An 11,387-nucleotide genomic window follows, 5' to 3' on the forward strand; every position below is an offset into this window, starting at 1 on the left:
TCAGATTTTCTCATATTTTGGTTTCTTAGGTCTTGCAGTATCATAATCTTATTTCTCTAGTGGTCACTTATTACTCCTCAATAGCCAAATCTGTATGTCTAATGTGAAACAAACACATAATTCATGGTTTTACTCTCAGATGACCCTTTCAGACCCCCTTTACATATCATTTAATAAGACCACACAAGGCAAGACATGCATAAATTCATTTCAAAGTCTTTTTTTGTAAGTAAAGATAGAAAGTGGATTAGATTCTTATCGTCAGAATGAATCCAGAGAAATACCTGTGACTGTATGGAAGACAAAAAGATTTTTCGAGGTGGGAAGCTTCACAAGAACTGCTTGAGGTTGTACCACTTTCACAGACTGGAATCTTCAAAAATTACCTATTGTCATGAGATGTCCAGTCTGTTTTCCAGAATGACGAGTTTCATAAAAACTTTAAATGAACTGGAATGTGAGAAGTTATATAACAAACTAAGTAGTGCTAAGCAGTGCTAACAAGCCACAAAACCACAAGCATTTCAGTAACTCAAAATATTCATGCTAAAAAAGTGTCAGACCTAAAAACAACACGCTATTTTAATAAGTAATAACTGCATCTGATTTACACAGTAAGTTAAGAATTATCATACAGAAAAAGCAAAGTACCAAACAAGTCCTATAAACAGTTGCAACATTCTTACACAATGATTTGAGGAAGTTACTGTAAGAAAAACCAGTGATCAGTATAAAAGTAGTGGGAAAGACAGGAAATGGACAGTCATCAGTAGGGAGCTACTTAATTTGTGATTTTGCAAAATCAGGTGTTGTCCAAAAATCCAAGAAATCAAAAAACAACCCTCCTAAAAATAAAATGTTGGCTCCCCATTGGAAGCCACCAGTCCTCATAGCCATTGTGTCCCAGTCTCACAGCTGCTGGAGGGGGGAGGGAACAGAGGATTGGCTGAGAGGGCTGCTTGTTACATGGCCCCACCCATCTCCACCAACCAGCAGCAAAGGGAGGAGCTGCACAATGGACAGCCCTCTCAGCCAGTCAGCAGTGAGGGGTGGGTTCACAGTGAAAAGGACATGAAATCAGCTCCGGATGCCATGAGCAGCCCATGAAAATCCCTTTCATTCGCCATGACTTAGGTAGATCCCTAGTCATTAGACTTGGACCCATTTGAGTAAGACTTCTAGACTATAAAGACCCCTGCCAAAGAGTGGTGCCACCGCCCAATTGAGAAGGAAGAACTACATGAAAACAAGTAGTTAATAATTTCTTCTTAGGTTCAGCTTCAGAGAACTGGACAGGTTCACATGGTGTGTTGTAACATCAATAGGCTGAGACAGTCAGGTACCAGAGAAAAACCACACTTGTTAGCTTACAGGAAATAACATTATCAATCATTGGCTCAGACTATTTGAAAGTTATTCCAGCTCAAAACCTTCATAATAAGGCACTTTTCTGAGCTTGCAAATATATCAGGATGAAATTCTGAGACCACTGAAGACAATAACAGAACTTCCATTGATTTCAATGGACCAAGACTTTTCCCCAGTTGTATAAGTGTCTCCTTCTCCATGGACTGATGGGGTGGAGAGGTTTGCATGTACTGATGCCCTAAGAGCAACACCACTGAGAGTCTTGTGCTCCTAGTAGGGTCTCCCATTGTGGTAAAGTCAAAGGTGAGGTATCAGATAAAGACCAGTCCAACACAACACAAAAACCTCAATAGCAGAGCAGGCAGATGCAGAAGGTATATTTCTCAATGGCTGCAAAGACAGATGAAGGGTGCAGTAGAGGAGTAACCCCAGTTGTCCTGGATCCCCTTCCCACTGGACACAGGTTTCTCCTCTGCCAAGATCTGTGTGGTTCAGTGGCCTCCTCATGTAAAACAAGTCACATGCAGGCTTCTTTCACTGATACAACATCTACTACAATAACTAATAACAATACCCATAACTTCTACAAAGTCCTGCAGCAATGGGCAAGTGACAACGGGGACAAAGTGATCACTGGGAGTCCCTAGTCATGGATCCACATGCAGACAGTGGTCATGTGAAAGTCGCTTCTCCTCCTTGCTATAGGACAGAAGGGTGGTTACAATTGCAACTGGGCAGTCCTTTTTAGGATCCCCCCTGCTCACCCCACATGGGAAGGAGGATAGAAAATGTGCCCCAAACATAGGTTGTCCCACTTTACCTTAGCCAACTGGATAGCCACTTCCAGGAGGATAACTCTGACTGAAGTTGAAACAGAAACATGTCTTTTGCATCCTGGAATGTACAAACCCTACTAGAGGACCCAAACAGTGACAGATCTGAACACAGAATGGCTATTGTTGCTCAAAAACTCTCATGATATAACGTTGATATTGCTGCTCTCAGCAAGGCCAAACATGCAGATAATAACCAATTGAGGGAGGAAGGGGGTGGCTATTTGTTCCTCTGGAAAGCAAATAACAAGTGAATACACAGCATTGGTTTCATCGTTAAGAACCAAGTCATCAACCAAATGACTGAATTACCTCTTGGCATTAACATGTGTCTCATGACTGCCTCCAACTGACCAACAATTTGTTTGCTACCATCATCAGTGCATATGCCCCAACACTCAGTGCTTAGGAAGAACAGAAAGAACAGTTTTCTTGTGAGCAGGCATCCCTGAATCAATCAAAAGACAGCACACTTTGGCTGAGCTTCCCTACCCTGTATTTGTTCTCACCTGCCATGACTTGACAGAAAGGGTTGAACATTTTGCATACTGCAGCACCCATCTCTCAAAGGCGGGCAACATCGATGAGGAAATCCTGTATAGAATCTGATGTGCCAGCTCTGCCTTCAGAAGACTGAATCATTGTGTGTTCAATGATCACATCAGGACTCAAACAAAGCTCCTACTATTCAAGGCTATGGAAATCCCAACTTTTCTCTATAGCTGTGAAGCTTGGGTGACCTACAGGGATGACCTGAAAAACCTGGAATGCCATGACCATTGCTACTTCTGGAGGATCCTTTGCATAAAGTGGGAGAATCATCACACAAATGCCAGTGTCCTCACTGACACTAACACCACCAGTATGAAAGCATTGATTATCCATATTGGTTGTGGTGGACAGGGTATTGTGTGCACATGTCTGATGTACATATACCAAAACAACTGCTATACTCCCAACTCAGCCAAGAACAAATGACACTGGATGATCAACTCAATGACTGGACCTTCAACTCAGTGACTGGACCATTGCCTTTCATTGACTCACCCAGGAACCACAGACCTCACTCAGGAACAGAACAGAAACCCAGCATTTGAAAAACAAAGACACTGCAGAAACCAGAAACCCCACCATTGTGCCCTACCAGACAATGAGGACACCTGGATCTGCACATAAGTATCTGAGCAGGGCTGTCCTTGCCTCGACATGTCCCTCCCAGAGGAGACATAGGTAGCCCACCTCTATAAAAGGGGCGTGACCTCCTTCGGACACCCTCTCCATCTGGACCAGCACTGCGCCATGCCACCTATCCACCCAAAGGCCCTGCCAGTGACCCCCTCTGGACAACACCTTGCTGGAGAAGACCCCAACTAGCCATCGAGGATCAACTCACAGCCCAGGATAGGTAGCTATCACCCAGCTTCCTTCCCCAAACAAAGGACCTGGACTCTGCCCCTACACACTAACTTCAATCTCTCCACCAAGCCTTTTTCTTGCCTGCTACCTCTGTGTGTGTGTGTGTGTGTGTGTGTGTGTGTGTGTGTGTGTGTGTGTGAGAGAGAGAGAAAGAGAGAGAGAGAGAGAGAGAGAGAGAGCCCATCAATAACTTCATGAGCTGTATAGTATACTGCCTGTTTAATAAAACTGAGTTGGTCTCTGTCTTGCTGCAGGCTCCCAAGTAAATCCCCATGTCTCTAACCTCCCTTTGGCCATTGCTCCTCTCTGCTGCCTCTATCTCCACTGGCTCTGACTTTCTGTCCCTCTCTGCTGACCTTCCAGCCCTGCTCCTTGGTCTTCTGTCTGTAGCCCCTGCTGTCCCCCACCTTGCCTCCCTCTTCCTCCTTGATCTCCCGGCTTTCCATTTGTGTCCCAGCACTTCTGCCTTCTTTCCCTGATCTTCCCTGTCTCTCTCTGTTCCCTGTTTGTGCCTCGTCGCTTCTGTTTTCTTTCCCCAATCCTCCTTGTCTCCCTGATCTTCGTTCTCCTGGCTTGCCTCTGCCACCTCCAGCAGCTCCTCAGTTTCTTTCCCGGCCCCCACAGCCTCTCCTGACTCCCCCGCAGTTTCCCCAAACTGGTTCCCAGCTCCCCAGTTTACCTGCAGCCTCTCTGGTTCCCCCCCATAGCTACCATGCTCCCCTGGAACCCCTCTCCAGCACCTGCAGTCTCTCCCGGCACCCCCCCCCACAGTTTCCCCAACCCGGTTCCCAGCTCCCCAGCTCACCCAGTTCACCTGCAGCCCCTCTCCAACACCCACAGCACCTGCAGCAACCCCAACCCAGTTCCCAGCTACCCCAGTTCACTTGCAGCCCCTCTCCAACACCCACAGCACCCCCAGCTCCCCTGCAGTTTCCCCAACCCAGTTCCCGGCTCCCTGGCTCACCCACAACTACCCCAGTTCACCCGCAGTCCCTCTCCAACACCTGCAGCACCCATGGCTCCCCTGCAGCTCCCTGACCCAGCTCCTGGCTCCCCATAGCCTCCCTCAGCTTCCCCACAGTCCCTCTCCAGTTTCCTGGCTCCCCCCAGTCCCAGTTTCCCTCTCCCCATGTACCTCTCAACTCCCCCATAGCCTCTTCACTCTGGCTCTGGCCCCAATCTCTTTGCTGGCTTCTCCCTGGCATCACTCCTTCGCTCTGCCATCTTTTGACTTTTTCCTTTGATTAATTAACACTAATTAACCTTAAGTAACCTCAAGCCCCAGTTACCTTAAGTAACCCCAGGGGCCACAGTAACCCTAAGTAGCCCCAACCATAAGTGACTCCGAGTAACCCCAGGGTATACTGACCCCAAGTAACCCCAGGGGCCACTTGACCTTAAGTAACCCCAAGCCCCAAGTTACCCCAACAGCCCCTAGTATTAACACACAGCCATGAAGGTGCATGGTTGTGTATGTGTACATGTGTGTGTGAATTCATAATGTTGTTTGTGTAGCTTGTGTCATGTCCTCCTGTCTAACAGTGCAATATTGAGATCCCGAGAGTTGATCTGGTATGTGTCAAATCAACACAGCTACATGTCTGGCAGCACTTAGGAATCAAAAACCATTCAGAGATGAGTCTAAGTTAGCATTAATTGCATGGCAAAACAAAATGAAAAAGAAAGAAGCCAAACTCAACAGCAACATATATTTTCAAAGCCTAGGCAAGAAAAACAACATCATTCCGAGAGGTCTAAATATCTACAATCCTCTGGCTACTACACACAACTCCAAATATGCTTCACAACTTTGCAGAAGAACACTTAGAAATCATATTCTTCATGTAACCGACTCCAAAAGAGTTCAACTCAGGAATGAAATCATTACATGCTACAACAACTTAGAAGAGAAAAATCCAGACATCTTCCCAAACATTATACAACATATACAAAGAAACTACCAAAGATTTTCTACAACATCCATCCAACACAAAAAGAAGAAATGGAACCAATTACTCCAGGAACAACTTTCCCAACGAACAATGTTTCTATGATTCTATGAAAGCCATCTTTTTCAAAACTGTTTCCTACTGTTGAATGTTTCCAGATGATGTCTAGTTGGAACTGGTTAGAACAAAGCGATATGACTTGCAGGTAAAATTCTGGCCTACAGGGTCAATGGCAAAACTTTTATTGACTTTAGTAGCACCAGGAATCTATCCTCATGGACCTTCCTATGACTGACCTATAATCAACAATCCAAACAATAGCCCTACTTGAGAAGCCCCAATGGGGGTACGTGCATGGGCAGGGATAGTGCGCCACCAGGTATCATCCCGCAGTGCTGCACAGGTGCTGCTCATTCGGCCGGATGCAGGGGGTGGGGGAAGCTTGCATGCGCCGGCTGCTGCCGCTCCACATTTGGCTGTGCATCCCTCCCTTCCCCCCCGCCCCACTCAACACCCAGCTGCCAGGGGTACACTGCTCTGCGTCCGGCTGCTGGGAGTACACTGATCCAAACAGGTTGAAAACCCCAGAAATAGAGCAAATAAGCCTTATTTTTTTCTGACCCTGTATTTTTTTTTTTTTACTGTAAGCCCTTACAAACTGAGACTGCCTCTTTCTGTGGGTCTGTAAACAGCATTTAGCACAAAGGAAGTTTCAGCCATTGTATTAAGACTAATTTTGAATCATTTGGTCCAATACCAATGTAAACCAAAGGAAACTCCACTTTAGTAGAATTTGTCCAGATTTCTACTAACAACACAGAGTAGAATTTGACTGGGTAGTTTGTATTTTCACTTTCAGAAGCTTCTTTTCCTATAAAAATCATGGAAAGCATACAAATCATGTGTCACAGTTTTGCTATGGTAATATTATCTCGAAGATAGATTATCTCTTGTACCATTTCCAATCCAAATAAGTAATTGCATACAGAAATGGAGAAAATATAGGGAATTGAAGATATTGACAATGCTTACAAGTTAGTAGATCAAGCAATTCACTAAGTTCTACTCCTCTGACCCCAAATCATGATTACAAGATTAAGACCCAAGGAACAAAGGTGCTGCAGAGAAATGAACTGATTGGCTTGCAAGAACTACAAATTTTGCTTTCAATGCCAGGCATGGAAGTTAAACTGGTGCTAATTGCCAACTGCATGGCCCACCTTTTAGCCTCAAGTACACTACAGAACTGTTTAAAATTAGACCTAATATTCTCACTCATGGACTTTCTGAATCTGACTGATTTTGTGGAATGACAGCAGCAAATTTTTAATGATCCACAACTTCAAGAATTTGACTTAGCCAGAGTCCAGCATGAATAATTTCTTTCTTCTTATTCAATTGCCCTTCAGTTTCAGTTGGGAGATATTTTGGTTTTTTTACTTCCTATCCTTAACAGAAATGTAGGGTTGACATGTGCTCTTAGGTAACATTGCTGTTCCACCAAAGTTGTGGCTATGTTCTGGTGGCAAACCCTGCATATAATCTGTAAAGTTCCTGAAGATTATTTTTCTTTATGAGAAGGTTAGTTATTATTTTTTTAATAGAAACTGTTTCCTTCAACCCTATGTAAAGGGAAATTACTCATCGCTGATGAGTAAGGGCTTTTTAAAGGGCTTTTTTGTGTAAATACTAGGCCTGTGCGAAGTGGCTACTATTCCCTTCAGATTTGGATTTGGCTGATTCGGGGGACAGTGATTTGATTCAGTGATTTGAATCACTGTCCTGCATCGATTCAGCCAACTCTCCAAATCAAATAGGCCCCATCCCCCACCCAGCCCAGTCAATGGTGCCCCCCCCAGCCCCAGTGTTTTAAAAAAAAAAGCCCGGCACTCACCAGCTCCTCCCAGGGGTGGGGGGGTTCCCACTGCCCCCCATTGTCCCACACTGCATGGGGGGCCTCTTCCATGAGCCTCCATGCCCTTCCCACTCTCCCAGTCCCATCAATGGCTGCCCCACCTGGCCCTAGCATTTTTTTATTTTTTTTAAAGAGCACCACACTCACCAGCTCCTACCAAGTGTGGGGGGTGATCCCTGCTGCCCTGCACTGCATGGTGGGGCTCTGCTGAGAGCCCCCAGAAATCCTAACAATCACTGCAGCATCCAGTAAGTGTAGGGCTTTAAAAAAAAAAAAGTGCCAGGATGCTGGGGCTGGGAGAGCACCTGTGGGATGGGGGCTGTGGCAGAGCCCCTCATGCAGCACAGGGCAGAGTATTTCCCTCCTGCCTTGCAGCAGCTGGCGAGTGCAGGGCTTTTTTTTTTTTTCTTTTTAAGAGCCGGGATGCTGGGGCTGGGCAGGGCAGCCATTGATGGGGCTGGGAGAGTGGGCAGGGGCTGGGGAACACTCAAGGGGGATGGAGGATCAGGCAGAGGATGGGGCCAGGTGGGGGTCCCTCCATGGACCCTTCCCTCCTCCTCCAGCCCCCGGCCCTGGCCCCTACTTATTGGCATGGAACCCAGGTTCAGCTCCCTGAAGTGGCAAGCAAGGACTGCCCAAATAGACAAATCTCCAAATCTTTTCTTAATTGATTTGGAGGCTTTGAATCTATTCAGACCTTTTTATTGGTCTCCTGATTTGATTTGGATTTGGAGATTCAGCCATCAAATCAGGCCAAATCTCCTCTGAATCAAATCAGCACCAGAAGTTTTGCACAGCCCTAGTAAATACAACTTTTCAGGCTATCAGGAAAAACCTACTCATTTCAAAACATTACAAACACTCCCAAGCAAATGCAGAGCAAGGGAACTTCTCCCTTTCTATTTATTTTTTTCTTTCCCTAAAGTACACATTATATTTGAGCTTGCTTCACATTGACCTTTGGTATTCCAGTGATAGCCATTTTAGAGCATGGTGCTCATAACATAGACAGGAAGCTACTTGAAGTAATTTTCCTACATTTATGATGATTATGCAGCCTGTTGGAAGATCACAGATGCTGGTAAGAGTCAGGAAGATTATTCTGATAACTACACCACCCCTTTCTTTTAATGACTGCTATGCTGTTGTCTTTTTGTTTTCTGTTTAGCTTCGCATATAGATCTTCAGTTTAAATAACTGTTTTGGACCTATGGGAGCTGATTCTGAAAAACACAGACCTTTACTTTTAGTTGCAATTTTATGAATCTTTCCTATGATGAGTGACCTTGAATAGCTGCATGATATTGATTCGAATCTTGATTTGTTACTGAGGAAACAGGCTCTTTAATTCTACAGGATATATTTTCATTTGTTCCCAGAAGTAGTTTCCTAATGTTCACAGTGAAATGTCTTTAATGCATAAATCATTATGTGAAAAAGGGGCTGTAAACGGCATCTATTTATAGCCATTGTTATCTTTGTTTATTATATCTATGTACAATGGATAACAGCAGTAACCCACTTTTGGAGAATGTACTAATAGATCTGGATGAAATGCACGGTATTATTGATTGCAGTTATTTATAAGCAAAGTTGGTAGCACTGCCTATAGCAGAACCACTGGTAGCCAGTGCCTCATGCTAAGTTTTTTCTGATACTTCCCATTTTATAATCAGGTTTGCAAATCACTGAAGCTGGCCAAACTTTCACCATTTGGCCTGAAATGCTGTGTATTTTGGTATCTGCCTCAGGCTTAACTTTCTAGAAAACTATAGTCTAAACACTTCAGCCCTTTTAGCAGCAAATCTAGTAGAAAATACATTGTTTAGCCCATGGTACAAATTTTTGACAAATTCTCTCTAATAAGTTTCAGTTTAGGAGCTGGGCCTTGAAATGTGTTTGGGAGGGGCTGAAGAAAAAATGGCCTTTATGTTAAGAATGTGCCATTTGCTGTTCCTGTAAAAATCTGACCAAATTAGACCAAGTTAAAAACCACTGGGAGATTTCAGCTACCACATAATCAATCCACAGCTAGATTTCCAAAAGACTCTATCCATACTAAACCTAATCCAGCCTGATCAGGACTTTCTCTGCAGTTACACCTGTTGCTGCTCTGTGCAAGGCAAGAATCAATCCCTGAAACTGAGAGCACAGAGTACAGGCAGTCCTCTGACTTACGACACAAATGGTTCCTGAAAACCGCAACTTAAGTCGAAACTTTGTAACTTGGAACCAATTTTCTGATAAGAAACAATGTTATAAAATGGGGGATTGGTTCCTGAATCAAGGCCCAATACCCTATTGTCACCAAAAATACCCCAGATTTGTACTCGATCAATTATACATGAGTAATATAGCTACTTTAATATATTAATATTGTAAATAGCAATCATATTGATTTGGAAGGAATTCTTTGAGGTGACTTTGCTGGACTTTTTGAAAGGCTCTTGATTGGAGTCTTCTCAGGAGTCTTGGCTGCAGGTTTTTCTGGAGTCTTGTTTGCTTTCTTAAAGAAAGTGTCCAAGGAAGTTTGGACAGATGTTCTCCAGGGGGATGAGCGACGCAGTGAACTTGCTCGCTGGCATGGCATTGTATCAAATCAAGCATTGTAAAGTCAAAACTTACATCATAAAGTTGAAACAGGGTGTCAATTTATAAACGTTGTAAGTGTGAAAGGTTGTAACTCAAAACATTGTAAGTTGAGGACTGCCTGTATTCTCAATGCATTTCTGCTAAAGCCAGGCAACATAATGGAGGACGCTGCTTGATTCAATACAGGCAACACACAGGGAGAACAGTGCTTGGACAGGAGTAGGGGTCAGGGTAAGCCAGAAGGAAGTAAGGAAATGACTATTCAAGGAGAGAGAGAGAGATCAAGACTGCAAGTTAAGATGGGGTTGAGACCAGGAAAAGTCAGGCAAAGAAGCTTGGAGCAAGAGAGAAATAAATGGCTTTGGTGAGGGAGAGACTGATCGTGGATGGAAAACTGGGTAATGATACTGGACTAAGCAAAGAGACTGGCCTATAAGCTAGGGGAAGAGGAAGAATTAGGTAAGGTAAGAGAAGAGGCAGTTTTAACAAGTCACAGCATAAGGAATGAACTGGCTAAAAAAAAAAGGAGAGGGAGACCGGGAGCTGAGGGCAGAAGAACAGCCACTGTAGTTGGATGAGAAGCCCAGGGAGAAAGAAAAGTTCTAGGTGGTAGTGAGTAAAGGAGACTACAGGGGAGGGAAAAATGACAGAGGATGAAACCAAAAGTTGGCATGAGGGAGTAGTGTGAATTGCTAGGAAAAAAACAACTGGCTAGAACAAGAAGCCTGAAGAGTTGGGACTAGCACTGGCTGAGTGAGAAGGGAATGGGGAGAGGAGCCAGCATTGGAAGAAACCATATTGGAACAGGGAACAAACTGATAAGAACAGTCAAAAAAAAGTCTGTCCTTACTAAAGCACACTCTGCTCCAGAACCCAGAATGAGACTCATGTTCCTCAGATCTCTCCATTCTTCTGCTGCCATCACCTACTGCTGATCCATATAGAGGAGTGATTCTCAACCTCAGTGCCATGCCACCTTGAAGTGCCTTGAGATCCTTTTAAGGATGTCACAGTGGGCACTGTTAGGGGTACAAACATGATTCACAAGATACATCTAGAGTTTTCAACTAGGAATTCATACTGTTAAAACATTCTAACCTGGTTGTGTTCTTTCTTGAGTTCTTTGCAACAGAAGAATTGTTCTATTACTTTTCTATGGTCAAAAAATGAGTGAAAACTAAGAGCTGGCATTTTCTGAGAGGTTCTTTCAGTCTAACAAGGGGACCCCTCAAGTCTAAAAAAGTTGAGAACCACTGACATAGAGGATAAAATCATACTATCAACTATGGTTAGCTCAAGTAGCAGAGGTCTGAT

At 44.2% G+C, this 11,387-nt stretch overlaps 1 protein-coding gene across 2 annotated transcripts in view; it reads left to right on the forward strand.

Annotated features, from left to right (window-relative positions):
* Nucleotides 1-8,479: 8,479 nt before the first annotated feature.
* PLEKHG7 (pleckstrin homology and RhoGEF domain containing G7) overlaps nt 8,480-11,387 on the forward strand; it is a 91,533-nt gene continuing 88,625 nt past the window's right edge. For both annotated transcript variants that reach the window (XM_019514859.1, XM_019514860.1), the window contains exon 1: nt 8,480-8,562. The gene's annotated coding sequence lies outside the window, so the exon portion shown is untranslated. The remainder of the gene's footprint in view (nt 8,563-11,387) is intronic.

The sequence above is a fragment of the Gavialis gangeticus genome, unplaced genomic scaffold (genome assembly GCF_001723915.1).
Source record: "Gavialis gangeticus isolate Ggan-Ray unplaced genomic scaffold, GavGan_comp1, whole genome shotgun sequence".
In the NCBI taxonomy this organism is placed as follows: Eukaryota; Metazoa; Chordata; order Crocodylia; family Gavialidae; genus Gavialis; species Gavialis gangeticus.